This window comes from Peromyscus leucopus, chromosome 2, assembly GCF_004664715.2.
Source record: "Peromyscus leucopus breed LL Stock chromosome 2, UCI_PerLeu_2.1, whole genome shotgun sequence".
NCBI lineage: Eukaryota > Metazoa > Chordata > Mammalia > Rodentia > Cricetidae > Peromyscus > Peromyscus leucopus.
In genome coordinates this window covers 94282960-94309326 of record NC_051064.1, presented here as the reverse complement: position 1 = coordinate 94309326, position 26367 = coordinate 94282960, and the positions used below count along the sequence as shown (strand labels likewise).

Sequence of the window (26367 nt, the reverse complement as noted above, 5' to 3'; positions counted from 1 at the left end):
GGGGTCGTATGCTTTTCGAGTGCAGGTCTCCTTCTGGGCTTTACTTTCAGTCTGTGCGCAGAGCCACATACCACACAGACACTTCTTTGTCTGCAAGCTTATTAATGCAGTACCAACTTCAACAGAGGAGCAGCTGTTCAGCAGTGTCTGGCTCACTGAGAGAGGCACACAGGTACCGCCGCTGCTATTAAGTGTTCGCAGGATGACAGATTGCCTCAACGAAGTGTCCATGTGCTGCTCCATTATGATGCCTCAGGTCGAGAAAAAGCCTGGACCCACCAAAAAGCTTTCACAGATTGGAAAGCACACAGTTTGGGGGTGTTTAGCACTTCAGCACATGCTCTGTGACTGTGCATTCAAGGCAACATGTCAGAAGACATTAGTCTGCAGCAGTCCACATATGTCAGCCAGCCGGCGCAAGCGTTTGCCTGACACGCAGCCTAGGGACTCGGAAGAAAAGGCTGCTCACCTTAAGGCCCCTGAAAATCAGCAGGTTTGTGAGTGTCCAGGTTCTTGTATGTGGGCCAGGTGCTTCTTAGAATAGCCTGAGCCCAGAGAAGGAAGTAACCCAGGGAAAAATGGAATCCCCACACGTCCATTGTGTGCCAGGTAGGGAGAGCTTTGCATTGTATATGCTGGCACATAATAGAACACCCCTGCCAAATGGGCACTATTCATATCTGAATTTTCAGGTGGGAAGATTGAAGTGGTGCAAGGTCTTGTGCCTTGAAATTAAACTAATCAGGTAATTCCCAAATGATATTTCAAAATCTAAAATATGCCCACCATGCTTCATTCTCAGTGAGGATGATAGTCTCGATGAAAATGATGAGGATGGTGGTGGTGGTGATAATTTTTGTTTTCATTTGCTATATTAACTCTTATTTAATTTCAATTCTTGTAGAAATAGCATGTCTTTCCTGCTTGGATTTATCATTTTTTTCTATACCTATACTTGATTAATAGCAAAATTCTTAGTTGGGCAAGATATTTTAGCATACAGGAAGGTAAAACTCTGCATAGAAAATTGCATTGCATTCTGCCTGATGATGAAAGCAGGTCTTATATCTATATACTACCCTTTCTATAACACAGTAAATACATTCTTCCTTATTGAAAGTATGTATATGGAGATAAATTCTTAACAATTGTTCCTTATATTTATTTTTTTAGATTATAATATAGTTACATACTTCTCCTTCCTTTCCTCCTTCCCACACCTTCCACATATGCCTCCTTCCTCTTTTTCAAATTCATGACCTTTTTTACATTAAATGTTATTGCACACACACACACACACACACACACACATCTACATACATAAGTACAACTCCTCATTCTGTATACTGTTCCTTGTATGTTTGTTTTCAGGGCTGACTATTTGGTATTAGACAACCCACTGGTGTGCTCCTCCTTGGAGAAGACTGTTTTGCGGCTCTCACCATTCTTTGGTTGCCTGTAGTTCTTTGTGTAGGGTTAAGGCCCCCTGGTTCCCCTTCATATTAATATGACTATTCTTGTCCTTGTTCAGCTCATGATAAGGCAGTCATATTGGTGACTTGGTGTTGGTTTATGGCTGTAGCTTCAGGCATTCAAAAAGAGACACAATCTCACAGATAACTCCCCTGATTCTCTGGTTCTACATTCTTTCTGCCCCCTCTTCTACAGTGATTCCTGAGCCTCGGGTTTGGGAGTTGTTTTGTAGAGGTATCCATTAGGAGAGGGCTCTATAACTCTTCATTTTGATTGATTGTAGTTTTCTATAATGTCTCTGTTGGTTGACAGACACTCAACAAGAGGGAAATCATGTCTGGTATCAGAAACCTAGCCAATTCCCTGGGCTAGTGAAATCATGGATCTTGGAGGAGAAACTACAACTGCCATTTTACTAAACCAGCATAATCCTTAGCTACATTCTACATATTTATCCTTATATACACAGCTAAGTGCAGTCCTTACCCCAAATCAAGGAAATTTCTTTTTGCAACAGATGGTCCTTGTGAACAACCAATTGGTCCTTGCACATTCAGCTCTCGGCATCTTTGAAGATAGAAATGCTGATGGGAGCTAGTCCATGACCAGTGCAAGCAAGCTAGCTCAGCCTACACATCCAAGCTCTGTGGAATTCCTGTTTTGAAATCCTTCTGAAGAAAACTGATAATGATGAGTTGTTACTTCTTGCAGTGGTTGACACAATAGTAAGAAAAATGATGAGGACTGTGTTAAAGTCTAGGTAGATGGTGAGCTAAAGTCAAAGGCATGACTTGAGAAAGATCAGGAAAGACAGTGCCTAGCTTGAGAAAAGGAGTCAAAGGGGAACATTTACAGCTTGGAAAACCCTGTATGGTAGTGCAGCTTCTTACCCAAGTGTAGGGGGAAGAGAGATGATTTTCTTGAAGGAGTCAAGTGGTTGGATTAGGGAGGGAAATGGCAGATTATGCTTCTTTTAAGAGCTGCGTGCTGTTCTAGCTAGAGGAAGTTTAGAACTGTTCTTGAAAAAATGGGATCTGCTGGTGAAGAAACACCCAGAAAACTAGGCATGGAGATCTACTGACAAAGACTAGTAAAGGAAGGAGAAATATCAGTAAAGTCTAATGATGCTCAAAGGGTTCACGGGGTAGTGGGAGGAAGTAAGGCCTGAGTAGCCTTACTTCTACTTCAAGTGTATTTTTTCAGAGTGGATTTCAACTGACCACACACACATACACACACACACATGCATACATACATACATACATACACACATAGACACACACACACAGAGGGAGAGAGAGAGAGAGAGAGAGAGAGAGAGAGAGAGAGAGAGAGAGAGAGAGAGAGAGAGATGAGATTGAGAACCAAAGTATCATATCTTGTAGACCCATTGTTATGTCCAGGTATAAACTCCATCAAGACAGGATGGCTGGTGTAAAGTAAAAATAAGCACTTCCATGCCTTGTGTGAACACACACACACACACACACACACACACACACACACACACACACAGTACCCCTCTGCCACACAGATGATTTGGTCTAACTTGGCTGAACTCTCTTTCAAAGGGTAAGTTTTGGAGAGCAAGTTTCACGGCAATATCCCACCTGCCTTTGCCTACTATGGGACTTCTCTGGGATTATGAGAGGACAACAAGTTCCTGAAATGGGAAAAGTTAATACTGTCATATGGTAGAACAAGAAGAAAATGCTTGTGTATTGCTATCACCCCCCCCTTTACTTTGGGGACCACAAAGCAACAGTTCAGAATTCTTTATTATTCTTATTTATCTTTTCTCCTTCAAAGTATATATCTTCTGCTTATACTATCTTATACTATGTGGACCCTGTCAACGGAGAAGTCCTGAAGTCTCCTGAGAGAGCTCAGACAATGGAATAAGCCAGAGCAAGATCATGGTTTCTGAATGGCTGTGCATGCTTATCAAGTTGTTTCGGTGTGAGGATGCTTAGGTATCCACGGTTAACATAGTAGATTGATATGGACTCCAAAGCTTTCCTCAGTGATACACCAGAAATTATCTACAAAGCTTAAGTGAACACACCACCCATGGATATTTCACAAATAACCAGTCAAAATAAGCCTGTTGTTTAATTAATTAGTGAGTCACAAAAACTCACCTCCATTTTTTTTTTTCTTTTTTTTTTTTTTTTTTTTTTTTTTTTTTTTTTTTTTTTTTTTTTTTTTTTTATTTTTTTTTTTTTTTTTTTTTTTAGTTTTTTTTACAAATAAAAAATAAAATAAAAAATAGTAGTCACAAAAAATACTCTGACTCTCATTTTTTTTCCTGCCTAAGTTTCTCTATGGTTCCCAGAATTGCATATAGAGGAGTTTGTCTTCTTTGCGTATCTGACCCTTCTCTCAGGAAAATTAAAAGTCTGGTGCAGCCCTTGAAGCTTCCTACAGTCAGTGTGGGCCTCTAGTCAAGCTACTGTGTTTGATAATATCCACACAGAAATACTAGAAACCCAAAGGAGATCAAGCCTGAGCAGATGTCATGCTCTAGCTTTCCTAGGGCCTTAAAGGCCTCACTGTATGATTCTGCCTTTGCTCTTTGGATATAGCACCAATAAGCCTCTAGTCTCATTTCCATCTATGCCTATATCATGTTTTCTGCCCCAGGCATTCTGGCATTCCTGCTATTCCTTAGCATGCTAAGCATACTCTCAACTTAGAGTCCTTGCATTTCCTGTTTTTCATTGCATAGGAAGAGTTACTCTTGTCTGATATCACATAGGAGCTTCCCCATTTTTTAAAGGTTGTGTTGAAATGTTACTTTCTCAAGATGTCACAGAACAGGTGACATGAAATACCACAAACACCTTTTCCATACAAAGCTTTATTTTTCTCCTGTAAACATTATTACATGTATTTGTTGACCATCTCTTCATGTGAAGCTGTGAACATCAGAAGGAGAAAAATTTTGTCTGTTCTCCATTCCCTATAAGAAACACAATGGTTTTATCAGGTGTATAATAAATGGTTTAGGCCAGGTGTATAATAGATGCTTTTTGAATGAATGTAAGAATAAAACAATAGTTGAGAATGTACATGTGCTCTGAGAGCTGTCTCAATTGATGGAATAACTTTTCAACTCATTCATGTATTTTGGGGATGACAATAGTGCTTATACTCTAGTAGGGGAGGTGGAGAAACAAACTGTGGACACACTTTGATCTCACCTGATAGTCAGAACTATGCAGTCCAGAGGGGGTCTTGGAATGACAGTGGCTGAGTTCAGATGGCGGGATTTCTTTTAGCTGGAGTAGTTGGGTCTCTGGCTGATTCAAAAGAGCTATGAAGGAGAATAATAGGCAAAATGACAGGTAGAAAGCTGATGAGGTAGGAATAAGTTCAGGGTGAAGAAAGAATCAAGGTTACAGCTGAACTAACAGGAAGGCTGGACTGGTAGGCAGAAGGCTAACCATTTAGGTTCTACCTGACATCAGTAAGAGACTTGGGTGTTGTTCCAAAGGTACCAAGAAATCATATATTAATCTAGGTTGGCAGGGACAGAGGTAGCCAAAGTTTCAATGTACACCATGCCTTGAATTCTACTAAACTTTATCTTACTATTGGGCCTGAGAATCCAGAATCCTAACCTCTAAACAGTTCCTTTCTGAGGCCACGTGGAGTCTTGTTTCTTTAACTGTTTGGGTTTTAAAAGGACAGTGCATCATACAAGTACTTAAGTAAACACTTTGCCAATAAGCTAGGAATGGTTTCCCAACCAGAGTTGTAGGTTTTCAGATTGTTAACCAAAGGGAATCCATCTTCTCTCTCTCATAATGCTAATAACAATGACACTTCAGTGCCAAAACTCCTGGCTATGCCCTTAAACTATTGAAAAGATAGTTCATACCTTTGATTGTGAATGTGCACATTTATACATGTACACACACACATTCTTTTACTTCTAAATGTCAGTGAAATTCACCAATATGTCCACTATTTTGAACCACTTAGAAGATTTTTGGTGTAGAACTTTTAGAGCTGTGTAATTAAAAATGATCTAGTTAGGAAAAATTCTTGCTTTCATCTTTAGTGGTTCTCCTGGTAGGGGCAGGTTATTGGATGCCAGGCTATTTCTGCTTTCCTAACTTTTCAAACATCTGTTGGGTGTGAAACTTAACACCCTGTGGAGTAATACAATCTCTTTACATGATAGGAAACTGTCCAGTGGAAGCTTGGGCTGAGGTGGCCCAATGTTAATCCTGAGCAGCAGCTGGAAGAAAAGAAGTGTCATGTGAAAGAAAAGGGGTTTCTCACTATTTTTCTCCCCAAATTCATTCTTTAGCTTTGGTGCTATCACTTGTATGGTAGCAAGCACCAGCTGATGGCAGAGAAATGAGCAAGCAACAAATGAATATTAATGGAGACTTTGGAAACAGTTGATCATGCTTGGTTTGACAGCTTTGTGGACATGTGGGCTCCACTCCTACATATAGGAATTTCCTCCTGACAAATTGGTTGTGTTTCACATGATGTATTTTACATGCACTCCAGGCTCTTCTCTTTCATAAGTTAGAGAACCATAGATTTGTAGTGGTCAATTGCAGTCCATCCTTTAGAAAGTTGCCAAGTAAGATTTTTGTCTTGTACCCATTGTTATCTTAGTATGTAATTGACTTGTTTTTAAGTGATTGAGTGAAATTTGGCACCTTCAAGTTAGTTAGGTGTAGTTGGAAGTTTTCTCAGGTGCGGCCCCACAGTCTGCATTCCTCCAGTCCTGCCCTGTCCCGCCAACCCTCAGCCACTTATAAAATAATTACTCAAAGGCTTGTATTATTTACAAACTGTATAGTCTATGGCAGGCCTCTTGCTAGCTAGCTCTTATATCTTAAATTAACCCATTTCTATTAATCTATGTTTTGGCATATGTTCTGTAGCTTACCAGCCTGCTGGCATGTTGTTCCTTGGGTGGCAGGCTATCATCTCTCTCCCATCTCTTTTCTTCTTCCTATCTGCTTGTATTTCCTGCCTGCCTCTAAGCTGCCTTGCCATAGGCCAAACAGCTTTATTTATCAACCAATTAGAGTAACACATATTCACAGCATACAGAAAGACATCCCACAGCAGTTAGGCATGGAAGCTTATGTTTAACATCCCCTCAGAATACATGACCACCTCTCTATACTGTACTGTGAGTTGCCAGTTGCCAGCTTGAAATCAGCTCCACCCACAACTACAAACTTACTAACAATGGGCCGGGAAGCCTGTTTTCTAGGAGCTCTTTCCCTAGTGGTTCCAGGTTAGAGGCCACTAATGAAAGCCACTCATGTGATAGGAGGAGTTTATTCGGCTTCAGAGGTGGCTCAGGCATATGTATGGACAGATGGTAGACATGAAGCTTGCTTGCAGCAGCTTGTGGCAAGCTCCTGCTTTGTGCTCCAGGCAGCAGGCATGCTCAGTGGGCTCTTTTGAATCTTTGATTGGGTGGTGCCATTAGAGGTGGTTGGAGAAAGGACTTGAATTTTTTAGCAGCCTTTTTTTTTTTTTTTGGTGGGGGAGGGGCATATCTGTCTTGCTGCTGGCAGAGCTCTTCAGCATTGACCTTCTTGTTGACTCAGCCCTTCTGATGGTGGTTCAGACCTGCAACTCTCACGATCAAACTCTTTGTACATTACTGATGGAGAATCTAGGAACTGGCACATGAGGTTGATTCTCTCAGCAACTTTTGACTGCTACTAACATCCACAGTTTTGTAGGTTATCATCAGATGGGTCAGCTTTGGGCCAGCCATTTAATCCTCTTTGACAGCACCATCCTTGGGAGAAGACAACCTCTCTCTATCACAGAAATCTCAGAGGACTTGAGACAACACTAATCTGCTCTGATTTTATATCTCTGGGCTTATCCAACCCTCGTTGTGCCTGTGTGCACTTCCAGCATTATCAGTACTTGAGAAATAATTCCGCTTGCCTTTTATTTTTCCCTCTAACTATCATATTTAATGTGAAACCTGGCTGGGATCACTGCAGCAGTTCTTTCAAGACTCCAAGTTACACATACTAGGCATGATGAAATCAAACTTTTCCCTAGGAAGGTTTCCTTGCCCAATATCTGTGTTAATTATTATACTTAAAAGTGATTAGGAAAGGGTGCTGAAAGCAGCGATGTAACAGACATCTACTATATCCTCCAAGTTCGCTCAACATGTACTTGATTGTATAAAAATATTTTCATCTTAGCTCTTTCACAGAGAAAAAGCAGCATGGAAGTTCAAAGAAAATAGAATCTAAAATAGACAAGGAAGGAGAGGGGATTAGTTATGTAGCTTGAATGTTAATGAGGACATCCTCAGAACTCCAGATGGCCTGTCTCCACCATGCTGACCACTGCAGGATGGACCCCTGTCTCTTCTGGAGCAGCATCAGTGTGGGAACTACTGTTGGCATTTGCATTCAGAGTCTGTGCACTGTGGTAATAACCCCAACCATCTTTCATCAATGGACTCTTCTTGACATGTTGGAATCTGGTTTAAGAAGTGTATTCAGGGCTGTTTTTCTCCTTTGGGCCACGTCTTAGACCCTATCAGTTTGTTAAATGTTGATGAATTTATACTACTCTGGTCACCACTTTGATTCTTCTTGTGGCATCTCACTACCCTCCCAGGTTTCCTTACATTTTGGCAGTCAATAGGTTCATAATGCTGACACAACAGGGAACCTTCTTAACCTGCTTATTCTCATTGGTTGATGCCTGGTTCAGACTAGATGTTAAATATTCTTAATATTATAGCAGAGCATATTCATAGAAGACCTTAAATCTCAGAAAGAATAATCTTATTTCTATTTCATTGTCTTCTTCCCGTCAATGAAATAGCTTATGCAGGGTATTTATAACTTTAATGTAGTCATGTCTAATTGTGGCTTAAAACTACAATTGACTGCTCAAATGTGGCTCCTCACAGCTTGGTGAGGTACTCATTGCATAGGAAAAGGGTTATGACACTTAATGAGAAGAGTACCTTAAATATTTTTTATCTGTTGCAGATAGTGAACCTATTAATGTGGACCTTGACATTGACCTAGATATAGCACATGAACCAGTCAAAATTAGATAGGGAAAGAGAAGACCCTGGGAAGCTCATGCCAAAGTGGGAGAAGGACCATAGATAGTCCCTAATGTATAATAGGTGCATAGGACATTTACCCCTGAGGTGGATTTATAGTAGGTGGTCAAAGAACACTGACTTTGTTGTCTCCAATGTGATCTGAACCCCAATTTGGCCATGTCAGTATCTGTGACTATGGGTACTTTAATCTAACTGCATCTTGGTTACCTTTTAACAAATGGGAATGATTATGACATTGGTAGGACAGAGGAGAGGGTGGGAGATGAATAAGTAATACTAAGGATATTTGAAAAAGCCATATGGAAACTTGCTATTTTATAAATGTGGCAACCCCTCCTCCTGTTGCCAAGCACAAGTGTGCACACATGTGAATTTAATTGCAGTTACTCCACAAAGGGGATAATGCTCTGCCTAGAAGCTACAGGTTAACAAGTAAAAATCCCAGTGTCAGGTGCAGGGTACTCCCCCCCCGCCCCCCGGTGAGTTGTTGGTCAGGGGTGTTCTGAAGGCTGACCAAACAATACAGGCTATTGTTATAGCTCTTGGTTGTTGTTCACTAGAATTTGATAGTAAGACCCCCATGGCTGAAGATACCACACTCTTTGGTCAAAAGACATGGAGAAAACAAGTTGATACTGGCAGAGAAGCTTCCCCCTTGCTATCTTTATCCAGAAAGGTGCTATGCAGTCTTCTGGGGGAGCAGGGGCAAGGAAGGGAAAGCCATCAAGAGTCCTACTCAGTGGCGAACCTTGTGAGCATGGCAAAGTATGCACATGAATACAGCAGTGGTACAAATGTTATGGGGGTAACCAACCACTCTCTGATTGGATTAAAGCTCCAGTGTATTGAAAGAAATGTATGCCTGGTACTATATATCTGGCCAAGTTTGGAGAGCTCATAGGCCCAAGGGATAGACCTACTACTGGTATTTTACTAAATGGATATACTATTAAACTGCCCTCTAAATTAATATCTCTATTCCCATAAGATTAGCACAGCTCTACCACTTCATCTGAGAAAATTCTTTGTTCAGGGGACAGTAAATAACAAGGAACCTTTCAACTGGTCAAAGTACAGAATCTGTGTCAGTGGAGTGCTCAGCCACATATGGGACATCTATGTGATACCCCCTCACCCCAAGTCTCCAGGAAAATACAGGCAGAGTAGGTGCAAAGATCGCAAGAGCCAGAGGTGGGGAAGACTGATGAGAAATAGTAATTTTTGTGCATGACAGGACCTCTGTCCTCATGAGCACACATCAACTGTCTGTCCTTGCCTGAACCTGATCAAGCCAGTCAACATTCCAGCATATAGTAGGAAGGCGCTTATGAACTCCATAATAACTAAGGACCTATTGACCGTTGTTGGCTGCTGAGGGAAGGAGTAAGTTTTCTTTGCGGATGTGGCCTTTGGTAGGTTGGCCACATTCCAGTGGATGTGGTCAGCACAAATTGGACCCAGTGAGTTATTTAAAAAAAAAAAAAAGGTTACACATTTTGGAGGGGTGGGGTGTGGATGTAGGAGGGGTTGGGGGGAAGAGTGGGGGAGTGAATATGATCAAAACACTGTTGTATGCATGTAAGAAATTCTCTAAGAACTAATAAAAATATTTTTAATGGAGTGATTTATATGGTCATTTTGAGGATCAAATGATGTTATTCATACATGTAAAGCAGATAATACACAAACGATAACTAAAACCAAAGCCATAAAGCAGGCAGTTTGCTCTTATTTCTCAGTTTTGGGGGTGTGAAGAAAAGGCTGAGCAATTGCTGGGTCCTGGCGGGTGGTACTGTGTGCTGTGGGTATTTTTTATTTTTCTGTTTGTTTGGGGGGTACTTTTTTACTTTTTTGGGGGGATTAACAAACTCACGGAGGGACCCTTAACAGTTCTAAAAGCCATGTCCTAATAAGAAGGAAATGAAACCCAGTGATTTCCCCCATCACTCTTAGGGAGGGATGTCCAAGGAAAATGGCCTTCCTGTCTCCTATCCTGCTAATCCCACAACACCTCTCACTGGAGATCTTTCTAGCTCTTTGTATTGCTTCAGTGCAACTAAATGAATGTCCATCATCTCCATGGACACACATGAACACAGTAAATGTTAATTTATTACGTTGCCATTGATTCTTATTCTCACTCCCAGGATGCTGCCCACTCAATCCCACAGGCTGTGTCTTTTGGCTGATTGTAAAACAAGATGAAGTTTCTGATAGTGACAGGAATGCCCTTTTGATAATGAAGGTTGCATCATGGAGTCTTCCCATTACCTTTCGGGCAGCGGAGCCCATTTCCTGTAGCTTTATATTTGGACTATATGATTATTACCTTCGAAGTCAAGGTGACAAATACCAGCAACCAAAAATACCAGCACAGATTGATTAGTACAGGCTGCTAGTGTGCCACAAGAAGCAGAGCAGAAGGCTACAATTAAGACCTTGATTGATTAGCAATGCCTGTGATGCGTTTGGGAGGGAAAGGTGGCAGTCTGCACTGTAACATGTCTGCTGATTCTATTTTAAAGTGGTTTCTTTGAATTTCGCTCAAGTGATGACTTTCTCTTGTTAAAGGTACATTAATAAAGACCCCTTCTTAGAAAAATTATTAAGCTGTATTGATGTACCTGGACAATAGGAGAAGACCTATACCAATAAATATGACTGGCATCATTTCTGCATTCAACATTTCATAATCTGGGCGATAAACACAGAACGAAGATCCAATTGATTGAAAACTGAACAATGAAAACATTTATGTTCACAGAATAGCCAGGGAAAGGAAAAGATTCATTCCAGCCACAGGAGGGGTCATGAATGATACTTCTTACTTTGAAGTTGCCACCCAATTTCAGATACCAGTTGACTTCATTCAGATGACAGGAATATCATTGGCAAGCACTGGGCTGCCCATGTGGCTTAGAAAGTAACAAACTTAACAGCATTCAGAGCTGGAGGGAATCTTAACTGGAGAGCTACCTTGGCACAAGCTGTGTGCTGTCTTAAAAGGGAGCGGGTTTGGGGAGCAAGAGTTGTGTTCAACAGCTAATGCTTCAAGAGTCTTACATAGAAAGCTGAATCCGTTCCTTCCTGATGCAAGAGTTGCATCTGTAACTTGGGCCGTATGTATTTCTTCCTTTAAACTTTGTCATTTTATGGAAAGCTAGTGTAAGACTAACCAAAGTCTGTCTGGCTCACTCCATCACACGCCCCTGCAAAAGGAGGAAAAGACCATGTGAGGGGTTGGTTAATATTGCATGCCCATAATCTTAATGAGGACCATGGAGTAGTTGGTTAAGTAACTGAATAAGTCTGCTGGTCAGAAGCTGCTGGCCGACAGTTCAGCATCAACTAGAGACAAAGGAAAATGGACTCTCCTTTACAGTGAGTGGGCCCTTGGAGCTCCCAATTGGTTGATCCAGGAGAAGCTGAGAGATCATAGAAAAGGAGTGTGTGTGGGTGGGGATGGTGGGGGATGGGTGGCTGAGTTGGGGAGTCGACAACTGTGGGTCCTGGAAGTCTGAGGGGTAATAAAGAAGTGAACACACTGAACAAACACACATGACCAGAGGGGTGAGTAGAAAGAACCCCCCCACTCTGGTCCCTGGGGCACTTTAGGGAGCATCTGACAGCCAGACTGAGTGACCAGTCTGGCCATCTGCTCCCACACAGCTCTCCCCAACAATGGGAGCTTCTGCAGGGCCCCCTCCCCCACCTTCAGCATGAATTTAAATGAGGCCCCGGAACTGGGAGCAGCAGGTCCCCTTGTGATCTCTCACACCGAGGGAGCCAAGCCAGCGCCCTGAACAGGAGGCCGGAGGGGAGAGGTTAAAATCTCAGCTGCCTGGAGAGATGATTACGGAGCGGCTCCCAAATTAAGCTGCTTCACTGCTGGTACTCGGGCATGTGTCGGGATAATTGTGCTTGAATACTTAATGCCTGATTGACTTGGCTGTTTTGTGTTTGACCATATTTTGAAATGCGATCCCACTGTTGGGGTAGGCAATTAGCATAGAGCCCACGGGGTTGGAAAGAGTGAAACTGAGTTGCTTCTATGGTGATTTCTGCTTCTTTCCTGGATTCAGCACAGAAAGCCAAATGTTCTGCTGGGGCTCATTTGCCTATATTTGGATCATCTGGAATTTTGATCTTAAAGAGGAAGTCTCTTAATCCCGAACTTGAGTGGAGCTGCCAACTTTTATCTTGGTGTCTTTGGTTGCCACCGAATTTTGCTTCCAGTCCAAGTGACCTTTGTTCTGGTTCAGCCTTAGAAGAATGGGATGCAAGAGGACGAGTCAGAACACAGAGAAGGAAAATTAATGCTGAGCTGGAACAGAGCTAGGGTGTCACACACCGACACAGCACCAGCCATTTCCCGGTGACAGTCAGCTGAGTGGCTTTGGTAGCCTGTCTTGTTTGGTTCTCTGTGGGTATGTCTTAATCATCTTTGCATGCTCAGCATCTTGCAGTGCTTGCTTTTGGGAAGCATTATTCACCATTTGTAGCACGACTCCTAGGCCTAACACAATTTCTAAAAAACAAGAGAAGAGGCACTAACAAATTAAAAGGCAAAACCCAGGTCTGCTTAATTTCATTTTCAAGTTCTGCCCTAGAATGCCACTTTGGAATAATGCGTTCTCATTAAGAATTACCAGAGTTTTGTCCAGTGACATGGCACAGGGAATAAAGGTACTCGTCTACAAGTCTGAGGACCTAGCTTCAGTCACATTATGAAAGGAGATAACTGACTCCTGCAAGTTGTCCTCTGCCTTTCCCACATATGCAGTGTTCAAAATCAAAGACACACACACACACACACACACACACACACACACACACACACACACACGTAAAACAAAACAAACAGAAAAGAATTACCAAAGTCACACAGTAGATTTCAAATTCAAGAGCATTTTGGGGATATTTGAAACTGTAGGACTATAGACACTTTAACAAAGAAATCAAGTTCTACTCATTTAATCTCACTAAAAGCAGCACTAGCTGGTAGTAACTTATTAAAAGTGAAAGGAATTTAGGCTATGGAATTGTTAGATGACCTAATATTTATCACTAATTCCCTAAAGGAAAGTGTCTGTTCTACATATGAAGGCGTCACAACCAACTTGTTAAATTTTATACGAAAAATGAGAAACCAGGTTGTCTTAGTCACCGTTTTTTGCTGTGAAAAGACACCATGACCAAAGCAACTCTCATAAGAGGAAGCATTTAATTGAGGCTGGCTTAGAGTTTCAGAGGTTTAGTCCACTATTATCATGGTGGGAAGCATGACAGCATGCATGTGGACTTGGTACTGGAGAAGTAGTTGAGAGTTCTACATTCTGATCAATAGGCAGAGAGAGCAACACTGGGCCCACTGTGGACTTTTGATACCTCAAAGCTAGCCCCCAGTGACACACTTCCTCAACAAAGCCACACCTCCTAATCCTTCTCAAATAGTGCCACTCCCTAATAACAGTATTCAAATATATGGGCCTAGGAAGGCCATTCTTATTCAAACTACCACACAGGTCTAGCTATATTATGAAACCTAGGTGACTGGACTGTTGAAACAATTCAAAGAGAAGTACAGAAAAATAAGAATGATAAGTATGGTGGATACCGTAAGTCTAAAGGTTCCTTACAGGGATATGGCAGACATTTGGGTCTTAGAGCTCTTAGTTCTAAATTGGATTGACCTAAAGTGTTCTGTGAATTTCTCAGTAGTGTGCAATTCAACATGGCTAGGAAGTTCATGTCTAACTTATTGTAAACTGATTATGAAAGCCTCTTAATAAAGGCACAACTCCTAGACTGTAGTTCATACTATTGGCATTTGGTTCTACATTTATTTCCTGTTATTTGATTTTTTAAGGACTTCATCCTATCCTGGGCAGTTCAAACAGTTCTTTCTAAAATAACTGTATTTTTTTTGTGCCTTTGTGATCTCATCTATCAAATGGGGACCTTCGATAGCATTCACCCCACAGAACTTCTGTTAGGATTATATTAAGCTATATCTGTAGCATGTTGGATGTTGTAATGTAGTTGCAAGGAAAAGGTTATTTAATCTGGGCACTTTATTTGTGAAGGCTGTAGTCTCATTTCTTGTGTCTCTTCTGTTTTTTGTGTGTGACTCTGCTTTAAGATTCTGTAGACTCCTGTGAAGACTGCACACAAATTTATTATAGCAAATACTTTTGTAAGGTCACATGGTGAAGTATAAGAATTCTCAGTTGCTGCCCTAAATTTGAAATTCTAATCATATAATTTTGCATAAAATTCCTAGCAGCTGGGGAGCTTGGGTTAAGTATCAACAAGGCTAAGTATTTTAGTGTCTCAAACAAGGCAAAATAAAGTACTGAAATAAGCAAGTGTGTGTGGTTCTTGGCACTCAGAATCATTACCCTTTTTGAACCTTGAGACCTTTCTTCATATTTTAATGAGATAATAATACCTGCCACCTAATATTGATGAGATAATTAAATAAGATAATATATCTAAAGGACTTAGTACTATGTTTGGCCTATATAGAAAGGACTCAATAAATAGTAGATGTTATACTGCATTTATTATTATTATTATTATTATTATTATTATTATTATATTGCTATAATCACCATCTTTGGTTCTAGAAACTGGAAAGCATGTCTTCTCTTGCAGCTCATGGGGAGATGAGTATCAGCCAAACTTTGTGGGGTACATTTGGCATTTTAAAGGGTAAAGAAGCTAGGTGTCATGGATTCAGTCTGGATTACAGACTCTATTTGAAGGCTTTATGGAGCTGATCTGAAATTTTTTCTGACCAAAGATCATTATGTTCTTAGTTGATGAGGATGAATTTGCTGCTCTAGGAAACTGGAATTTTCCTTTTATGTTCTTTCTCTAACCCAAGTAATTACCACCTTCATCATTCTAAAATCACCACCTTTTGGTGATTGGCTTCCTTACCTGTGCAAGGGTTTTATTGTCACATGTTTAATTGCCACAAACAATATGATTTGCAAAGCCAGATACTATCATAAATTTCCAGCTATATGAAGTTGGATACAGCCTGTTAGTAGCAGAGCCAGGGTTCAAGTCAGGTCTTTTGACTCTTAAACCTGGACTTCTGCCATAATTCTTTGGTAGAATTTACTACCTTAACATGATCTCAACTCTAACCTTATCAAAGATCTCTAAAACCAATTGCAAAGAAACATTTTGGAGGGCAATTTTTTCCTTAACTTGAGTTGTATTTTTCTTCCTCTCCTACAGAGTACAAAATTATCAGAATCCACACATATACACACTTGTGAAACTGTAGTGCGAGTCACCACTCTGAGTGATGTTACATATAGTTTGGCTGCAAGAAAATTAAGCTCTATTTCAGGAAACAGGCCTTAAGACCAGTATTTTTTTTTTTTTTTTGTATAAAAGCAGATGCCAAAGGAGTAAAGCAAATTGGAAAAAAAAATGTCTACCAACCACAGATAGTAAATATGTATAATATTTTGCTCAATTATCTGACAAGATGAACTCTTGCGCCACACAATAAACTAGTAATGGAGTAATATTAGACCCTAGCCTTTGGATGTTTGTTCCCCTATGTTTTCCTAAAACTCTGGAGCTTTCAGGTATTGAGACAGTAGGACAGGTAATGGCTTTTAGACAAAGATAAATGCATATTAAGGAGGAGTGCTTAACATACCATAGAGATAGTAGGAACTGTCTAATGTTCAGACACGTTTGGAGGTCAGACACATCCTTGGACCTTGATGCCATGTGCACAAAGGTCATGCAGAAATCTAGGTCTCCTCTTGGTTCTGATCATGTACACTGATTGTTGCAAGGACAATTCATCCTGACAAACCATAACCATCTCTGTATGGACAACATGGGTGCAAGCAAAAAATTTGCTTATGGTAGTTTCTTTCTCATTCTCCCTGTCTCTGTCTCTGCCTCTCTGTCTCTGTCTCTGTCTCTGTCTCTGTCTCTCTCTCTCTCTTCTCTCTCTGTGTGTGTGTGTGTGTGTGTGTGTGTGTGTGTGTGTGTGTGTATGAGTATGTATGAGTAGGTGCATGTTTATGTGTAGACCAGAGGTTAATATCAGGTACCTTCCTTTATCAATTTCTACCCATTAATGTGTGTGTGTGTGTGTGTGTGTGTGTGTGTGTGTGTGTGTGTCTGGGGTGTTTTCCCTGCATGTGAGTCCATGTACCATGTATATGCCTGGTGCTCAAGGAGATCAGAAGATGACTTCATAGCCCTTGGAACAGTTTCAGATGGTTGTGGCCTGCCATGTGGGTACTGGGAATTGAACCTGCATCCCTGGAAGAGAAGCTAGTACTCTTAACCAGGGAGCTATTATCCTAGCTCCTCTACCTTATTTTTGGTACAAGTTCTCTCATGAAACCTGGCATTCCCCAATTTGGCTAGACTGTCTGGCCATTGAATCCCCATGTATCCCCCAACCTTCTCCTCCCAGTGTTGGAATTACAGGTGCATGCCACTTTTTATGCAGATGTTAGGGGTGGAACTCAGGTCTTATGCTTGCATGGCAAGAATTTTAGTAATGTAGTTATTACCCTAGCCCTCTAATCTTTCTGCTATCTTCCTGGAAGCCTCTAAAATCATATTTGTATCTTTTTATTACTGGGCAGTTTCTTCTGACATGGGAACGAATTTGTTCAAAACTCTACTAATTTCTATAAATTTTACCGGCAGACTTTAATCACTTGTATGCATAGAGCTTGTTATATTTGTATAACACAACCATGCACATGCTATTTAACTTTCTTGTTACTCTGTCAAGTACAACAGATAGCTAAATGGGTTATCTATACTTTTAAAAGAACTCAGCAGGAGTAAAGAGGTTAAAAGTTACATGGGGCAGGAATGAGCAGTTCATCCAATACAGCTCAAGTTCTTTCCTTCTTATTCAGGTCCTCATCACTGACATTCAGCTCCCCATAGATTGTTTTCAGTTAAAGAGAAAAGGCCTGAAAATAAAAAAAAAGTTTAATGCACAAAGACTGTGATTTGAGCGTTTATGGTAGGGATTAGGCAAAGGCATTCTTTGGGGGCACCTCTTGACTCATACTACATAAACCTAAAACTCAATGAGGAAAGGTCGGAGGAGACATTTCTGTCTCCAAGGTCTTATCCCTCAGTAAACATCTGTCAATTGTTTTCATCAGAAAGAGAAAGTACATTTTCATTGGCAACAAGGGTGACCAGAAGGCAATGTCAAGTTAAAATTACTTATTTCTTTCATTTAGCATGTCCTAAAGATTTTTATTACAAGTTTTAAGAATTGGAAACATATACTGGGCAAATGAGTACACGTGAAATTTATGGAAGACAGAAAAGCAAGTTCAAAGAAATGACAGTATTAAGTTTATTGGCATTTGCACATTGCAGTGCCTGTGAGTTCTTTAGTCAGTTCAACTGGAGAGTACTAATATGTTCTCAGGTTCTTTGGAAAATAAGGGCTATCAATAAGTGCTTACAAGTGAGCAACTTATCCTTATGCTTAAAGAATAAGTAACTCCTGTGTTGTAAAGAAGAAAAGACATTTCAGTTACAGCTGCCAATTCTAAATAGCTCCAGAGGTAGCTTTGTTGGAGCTCATTTTTATTTAATTCATTTCAAGAGAGTTTATAATTCCTCCATTAATTCCATTATCTGAATACTCTTGGTGGTGGGGATGATGGACATGCTATTACTTTCCCGTGTTTTGATCTATTATGTCCTGGACATTTTAGATACTGTGTTATGAAATTAGAATGCCACCAATCTTCTCTTTGTTATAGGTAGCCTCAATGTTTAGGTTTAGCTTGAAGGCCAGATGGCCGGAATTGTCCTCTTCTCAATGGTGTTGGCTAAGACTTCCAAGTTGCAAGTGGGTGGGTAGAATTTTATTCCTTTGTCCTCCATTCCACTACTGATGCCACCCTAAAAATATTAGAATACCACCTCTCACAGTTTCCCTGTCTCCAGCATAGGTACAAAGAGAGGAATGTACATGTCACCTCTTCATGGGGTGGGGGAGCTACTTGTATATGTAGAGAAGGGCAGAAGTACTTAGTGCTGTCCATGGAGACTATATACCATAGTAGCTTTAACTTTCTGCCTCCAATGTCATTATAAAGTATGAAATGGAGTCATACAGCAATAGCAATTCATCATAAAACCACTATGGAAATTATAAGCAGTAGTTCATGTAAATTTGGAATGATTGCTGGCATGTAGTAAGTAGACAATACACCTTAGTGAATTTTATGGATGAGTTATACAATTGCTGCAAAACACCAAGTCTGAGAAGAACGTACTGTAGCTGGCTGAAACACATTTAGACCATTTCACTGTTAATATTTCCTTTGACTTTAATTAATGTGTTCTCCTTGATTTGTTCCCCCTTAACTTATGGAATCGTGTGTGTATGTGGACATGCACATATGTGCATTTGTTTTTAAGAAGTGTCCATCAAGCCGGGCAGTGGTGGCACACGCCTTTAATCCCAGCACTCGGGAGGCAGAGCCAGGCAGATCTTTGTGAGTTTGATGCCAGCTTGGTCTACAGAGCGAGATCCAGGAAAGGTGCAAAGCTACACAGAGAAACCCTGTCTCGAAAAACCAAAAAGAAGTATCCATCAAATGAGAGGATTATTGTACAGTTCTATGGTATTTTTTTTAAACCCCCTCTCCTTTCACATTCCCTTGCAGCTGTACTAGATAGACCCTTACTCTTCTTCTTCCTTCTTGATATCACTTTCTGGTCCCTTCACATTGTATCTTGAAAAATAAATCAGTCCTCTAAAGGGACCTAGTGAGGCTATAGAATATGATGGCCTTTGAAGCTGTCTGTCCCTGGTTCAGAGGCACTCATGTGCAGTTATTACTCCTTTAAGAAATTATACTTACTCACTAGCAGGACTAGTTAGTCAGGTATAGTCAGGGAATAGCCAGTGGGGCCCTGTAAATTCCCAGTTAAGCAATCTCTATGTCTAACCAACTCTATCAAGACAATTCTTTTCTTATTGTTGTCTTTTGTTTTGGGTTTTTGAAACAGACCTTTGTGCAGTTCAGGCTATTCTCACATTCACTAAGGAGCTGAGGCTCTTGTTGAACTCATATCTTGGAACTCTTGACTATCCTCTATTCACCTTCCAAGTGAAGTAACGCCAGGATTACAGGCGTTACTTGCGGTGAAGAAATTTCTTGTTTCTCTACCAAAGACAGAAATCAATACAAACCAATGTGTTATTAAAATTATGCAAATTATTATTTTTAGTGGTGGTATATTAGCCAGATCAAGCTTTCATTAACTGGTATCTGGTGTCTATGTAACCACCTTGATTTTATATAAAAGAAGTGTCAAGTTCATGCCATATTGTTCTCACAATACAGCTTTCTTTCTGTTCTGCACTGTCCCTACCTGTAATTTCTCCAAATGATTAAGACCACAAGTTGTTCCTTCAGCAGCTGACATTTCCTTCTATAATTATTCATCTCTTTAGTTCTCTTAACAGCCACATTTATTAATGATCACTTACCACGCAGCAATAAACTCTGTGTCATTTAGCCTTCCGGAATTTTCTAATCTTGATTACAGTGTACCATATTGCCTGATTAATTGCTCATCGTTGCTGTTTTCAGCTTTCCCATGCACCATTTAAGGTTAATTCTTCCCTTTTTGGCTTTACTTTCCCCTAAAGATTTTCATTTCCAACAGTCTTATTAATTGCTCCCAACTTCTCTCTCTTCACTTTTGCTGTCCCTGGTGGTACAGAGAAGTCACAGATTGCTTGAAAATGACTACTGCTTTTTCTTTTCTTTCTGAGATTGTAACACAATTGCATAATTTCTTCCTTACTTTTCCTCCCTGTAAACCCTCCCATATGTCTTCCTTGCTCTCTTTCAGATCCATGGCCTCTTTTACTGCTTTTTCTTGCTGCAGTTTCTCACAGTGTACCTCTAACTTCTATGTGCTTCAAAAGTACCTGGACAACTTACTGAATCACATCTCAGGGCCCCCCTTCAGGAGCTCCTGATTCTCTTGTGTGCCCAGAGAACATAACATGCTGGAACATACCCAGAAATGCAGCCACTGCCCAGGGTTAACTAAGCCTGGAGCCAGACACATCACTAGATCACCAGATTATTACAGAGCCTGGATCTGGGTCAGCTGATGTGTGTTCTGATCACAGCCATGCAACCTTGGAAAATGTCTTAGTCAATGTTCTATTGCTGTGAAGAGACCACAACCAAGGCAACTCTCATACAGAAAGCATTTAATTGGGGGTTTGCTTACAGTTTTAGAGGCTTAGTCCATTATCACCATGCTGAGAAGCATGTTAGCAGGCATGGCAGATGTGGTGGTAGAGAAGTAGGTGAGAGCTACATCCTCCAGGCAGAGAGAGCAAGTTTGGGTCTGGCATGGACTTTTGAAACCTCAAAGTCCACCCAGTAACATACTTCTTCCAACAAGTCCACACCCACACTAACAAGGCCATATCTCCTTATCTTCATAATCCTTTCAAACAGTTCCAAAATATACAGCCTACGAGGGCTATTATCATTCAAATGAGCATAGGAAAGTTACTTAATAAGTTAGTTAACATAAAATTACTGTAGATCCTGCTTTCCACTTCTGTAACATGGAAAGAAGACCAACTCGACAGACATATATGGATTAAATGAGCACTCCTTGTCCTGTGCTTAGTACTGTGGCAGTATATAGTGCTCAATGATGCTAACTACTGATATTTTTATAAGATGTGAAGAATTAGTATTCAAGCTTAATTGCCAACATTCAGAAAGCTTGTCTGTTCCAGAAAATGGGTCACTTTGTCTAAAACTAGATTTTCTATATTGCCGAGGTAACTGTTTTCCTTTTAAAGACTGTGTGGACAAAAAGATGCAGTGTAAAAATTCTGAAATTTGGAATAAGGAAAATGCCTGGGTTCCAGGCTAGACTCTGCTTTTGCTAGCTGTGTGACTCATAGCAATTTTCTTCATCTCTCCAATCCAAGTTTCCTGTAAATATCTTCTAAAGTGGTGATATAAATGGTAAGGACTGTTATATGGAACAAATGAGTCAAAACATTTGAAAGTTTTTTTCACTTTAATGTTCTAAATAACCATAGTTATTATGGTGAGAATAAGTGTTTTTATTTTATTTAGTTATTATTACTATGAAGCATTTGGGATTGACAACTATGGAAAAATCCTTTCCATTAGAACTATTTTTAGTTAGTAGCTGACTGACTTGCTTGAATATTTAGCCATGCTCTTTTCTATTTGTAACACACCTGAATTTCTCTCTTATTGACTAAAATGCTGGTTTATTTCAGACATTTCAAACCTGGGACAATTTACCATCTCATGATCATATTTCAAAATAAATCTCACACTCACTCCAACCTACCCATATCCACCTGTCCATCCATACCTATGGAAGTACATGTAGAGATAGATAGATAGATACATGATAGATACATAGATAGATAGACAAATAGAGGAGGAATGCATAAAACTAGGTTATGTCTTTGATGATAATGGACAACATTTTTATGGTGTGGGTTGTTCAGTTTTGACAACAGATTTTGGACAAAACCATGGCCTTATTCTCAGTTGACTCCAGGACTCTCCTGAATAAGTACGAGTAGTTTTATTCGATGAAAAAAAAAATGTACAGTTGCATCAGGTGCCCTGGAAGATGTGAAAATAGAGCTCCCATGCTTAGTGCTTCAGTTGGGCTTTGCTTTAGCAGAGGGCAGAACATCGTGCAACAATCAGTGCATGTGTCACAGTGAAAGTCGAGTCAGAGGGCTAAGAGAGTTTAAAGGAAGAAGGGATTACTTCGGGCTGGGGAGGATCAGCACCCTCTCATTTTCAGGCTGTGTACTGAGCCACATTAAGCCTGTGTATCCAAGTATCATAAGGACCTTGGGAAGGACTTGGCAAGCCCAATTTATTGACCTTACAAAGGATTATATTTAAACCATTTTAGACAGATGAGGATGTGTCTGTCTTCCATTGGGGACCAAAAGCCTTCCCTTGAAGAAGATTCTGTAGCTTTCCTTATTAACTCATTTCAGTATTTAACTGCCCATGCCAGCTGCCAAAACTGTTGCTTCAACTCACAGCAGACATCAGGATTTGCTTTTCCTGCATTTTCTGAATCCTAGCTTGCTGCTTTATGTTAGAGAACCATTGCCATATATTTGGGTATCCCATATCTTTGGTTCATTAGCTAAATGCTTAATGTGTTCTGGGAGTCGCAGCACAAAACTGGTGAAGTGTGTGATGAGTTGGGCACTATATATTATGGCCTTGACTCCCCCTCATTGAATCACCTTGGGAGAAGTCACTTAAAACCCAGAGCTTCACTTTTCTCATTCCAAATTGAGGACAATAACATTGGCTACCTTTTAGGATTATGGTGAATATCTGATAAAATGATGAATGGCTTGTGTTAAACTATACTTCATTACCAACATATAGCCATTTAGATCAATATAAACACCAGTTATATTCATTTTTGTTAATAAACAGTTTAACCAATGCCTAGAATCTGCCAAAGATTCATCATTAATAGCCTTGTTGTCAACAAAAGCAAAGATCTATTACTGCTATTGTAATGATGTAATTGTTGTTATCATGGTCTGTAACGTCTCAGTCCTGGAAGATATTCTTGTGAGCAAGCCATTAGAAAATGAGATTGTTTTACCAAGGTCTGTGTTTGATGCAGTAAGCCTGTGAAAATACAGCATCTAGATTGGCAACCTGAAGAGTTCAGGGAATCTCCAGAGAGGTAGCAGCATTTGAACTGGGCCTTGTAGGTTCAGTAGAGAGTTATGGATGGGTGGCAAATGGTACATTCCTCAGCAGAATAAAGAACACAGAAGTTGGAGGGACTGTGGGTTAGTGGAGGTTTCAGAACCTGCAGTGGTTCTGTGTAGCCAGAGTGTTAAATAGGATCATGAGAAAAGAAAGAATGGCTTCAAATGGTGAAATACCATGATTGTTTCTCAAATTTGAGAGGTTCCTCATGAGGTTTTATAGAGCACTCTTGGCCTGAAGCAAGTACAGAAGCAGATCTGCTTAGAGGGACACTATTACAAGAATCTAGCTGAGCAATTGTTGACTAAACACAAAGGAGCAGCAGCAATCTCGGAGAGGGGTGAAAGGAAATTATTTGTGTCCTGGTATCTTCGATGGTCCTAGTAGTGGCTAAGCTAAGGCAAGAGGATGAAATACCATTTCACGTGTGTAGGGCATTAGAATCTAGTATTTTCTTACAATTCTCCCATCCAGTCCTGGATGAGCCTTCTTGCCTCTGGTATGAACTTTAATGGTGTGCTTGGTTGTTTATGTAAATGAATCTTTTGTCTTGGTGACAGCCCAGTCACTGAGTGATGAGAAGAACAAGCTAAAATTTTATTTATGTGCTTGTGCATTTATGGATTATCTGGCTTTATCCTTCCCTTTATTTAACTGCACTCATGGAGAGAAATTCTAAGGTGTTGTCAATAAGAACCCTTTAGAAGACAAAGCAGTTGATTATTCTTATCATTAAAATAGGTGCTTATATTGATGCAGTGAAAACCACTGCACAGCAATAGTTCATTGGCAGAATTGTGCTTTCAAGGGAAGATCTCTACACACCATCCTTGACTCCTAAGTGCAGAAAGGAAACCAAGTGTAATGATAAGGACTGGGGAAAATGTTGAACTGCAGACTGAAGAATCACATGTGAGTTGTGAGTGGCCTCAATGATGCTCATCAGAGGAAAGCCTCACAATGATACAATTTGCTTTTTTCAGTAACAATACTGTTCTGCTCGGGAAAACACAGTACCCTTTTTGTGTTGGTGTGATGGTTTGTATATATAATGCCTCCCAGCTGAAAGGGTTGTTCTGGAATGTTGCAGAAACCAAGATGTGGGGCATTGCTGGAGGAAGTGGGTCATTGGAAGTTGGCCCTCTATTTTATAAGTGGGCCTCACTTATTGTCCAGTCTTTGTTTTCCACTCTGTTAAGAGTGATGAAGCATGCCGGGCGGTGGTGGCGCACGCCTTTAATCCCAGCACTCGGGAGGCAGAGGCAGGCAGATCTCTGTGAGTTCGAGGCCAGCCTGGGCTACCAAGTGAGCGCCAGGAAAGGCGCAAAGCTACACAGAGAAACCCTGTCTCGAAAAACCAAAAAAAAAAGAGTGATGAAGCAAACTCCTATTTCTCTCAACAGGATCTGTCTGTCTGGACTTCCCTCTGCTCTCACATCTTTATTATTTTTCTTGAAGTAATTCAGAGGAGTCACACAGAGCATAGTGTAGAAAATAGGTAGTGTTTATTACAGAATAAAGTGGAGTGAGAGAAGACAATGCCAAAAGGGATTCAGATCTCATTGTAGGCAGTCTTTAGACTATTTTAAAGTCTCTAGAACAAGTAACTTTTCCCGAAAGTGTTTTTTCTGCCCAGATAATTGCTTAGCCCACTTGGATTAAAAGAAATGGGCAATGAAAATGTTCTTTATCAGAATGCCTCCTCTTACATACTAATCTTTTGATGTTTAGATTAGTTATCTATTAATGAGCATCTGGATTATTTACCATGTCAAATCCTTTAGTAGGGCTGGAGATATGACTCAGACCCCATTTTTTCTGATAAGAGTCCTGAAGTGTCAGTGCTTTGTTTTCTAGACTGCTGAGTATGAGAGAGTGGTCCATTCTCATTGTCCTTCAAGTCAGCTAATACCAAACTAGTTATCCAACAGCATGGCCACAAATACAAGCAACAACTTGCTTCTGTTCCCATGCCTTCTTCCTTAGGATGGAAAGGATCAAATGAATTATGATCCAGTGCTGTGGATATCACTCTGTGTAAATGAAATGCTGATTGGCCAGTGGTCAGGCAGGAAGTATAAGTGGGACAAGCAGAGAGGAGAATGCTGGGAAGTGGAGGGCTGAGTCAGGGAGATGCTGCCAGCTGCTGCCATGAAAAGTGAGATGTAAGGTACCGGTAAGCCACGAGCCATGTGGCAACTTATAGATGAATAAAAATGGGTTATTTTAAAATATAAGAACAGCTAACAAGAAGCCTGAGCCATTAGGCCAAACAGTTTAAATAATATAAGCACCTCTGTGTTTATTTTATAAGTGGGCTGTCAGATTGCTGGGGCTTGGCAAAACCCAGAGGAAAACTCTAGCTACATGATCCATAATAGGCCCTTTTTACTTAAGTTGCTGCTTTGGAGGTATTTGGTCATAACAATGAGAAAATTAACTAATACAGAAAGTTGGTACAGGAAGTTGGGTCATTTCTGCAATAAGTCTGACCATGTGGTTTTTAGAATTTTGGAATTGGTTTATGAGAGAAATGTAGAAGATTTGGAGTTCTTACAATTCTACAATGAGAGTTTAATGGGTGATTCTAGTGGTGATGTTGAAGATCAGAATGATAAAAGGAAGGCAGACAGTAAAGATTATCCTTGTTAGGCTTCAAAGAAGAACAAGGACTGTGTTGATGACTGGACTAGAGGCTTTTCATATTACAATCTGGGAAAGCAGTTGATGTATCTGCTAGTATCCCAAAATTTGACTAAGGCATATACCCAAAGACCTTCTAAGTATTTGCATATATCAGCTCCCATAGATCATCTTCAGTTAACAACTAGGGGAACCAAAGCATGGAGTGATTGTGTTAAGGTTATATTCATTAATAGGTAATTGATAAAGTCATAGGTTTCAATCTTATTTTACAAGATCATCTACCTAACTATGGAATATATGACTCTTGGATTATCTAATATGTATGTA

General features: G+C 40.3%; 1 pseudogene; it reads left to right on the top strand.

The window, feature by feature from the left end:
• Positions 1-202: 202 nt before the first annotated feature.
• LOC114698343 overlaps positions 203-26367 on the top strand; it is a 41596-nt pseudogene continuing 15431 nt past the window's right edge.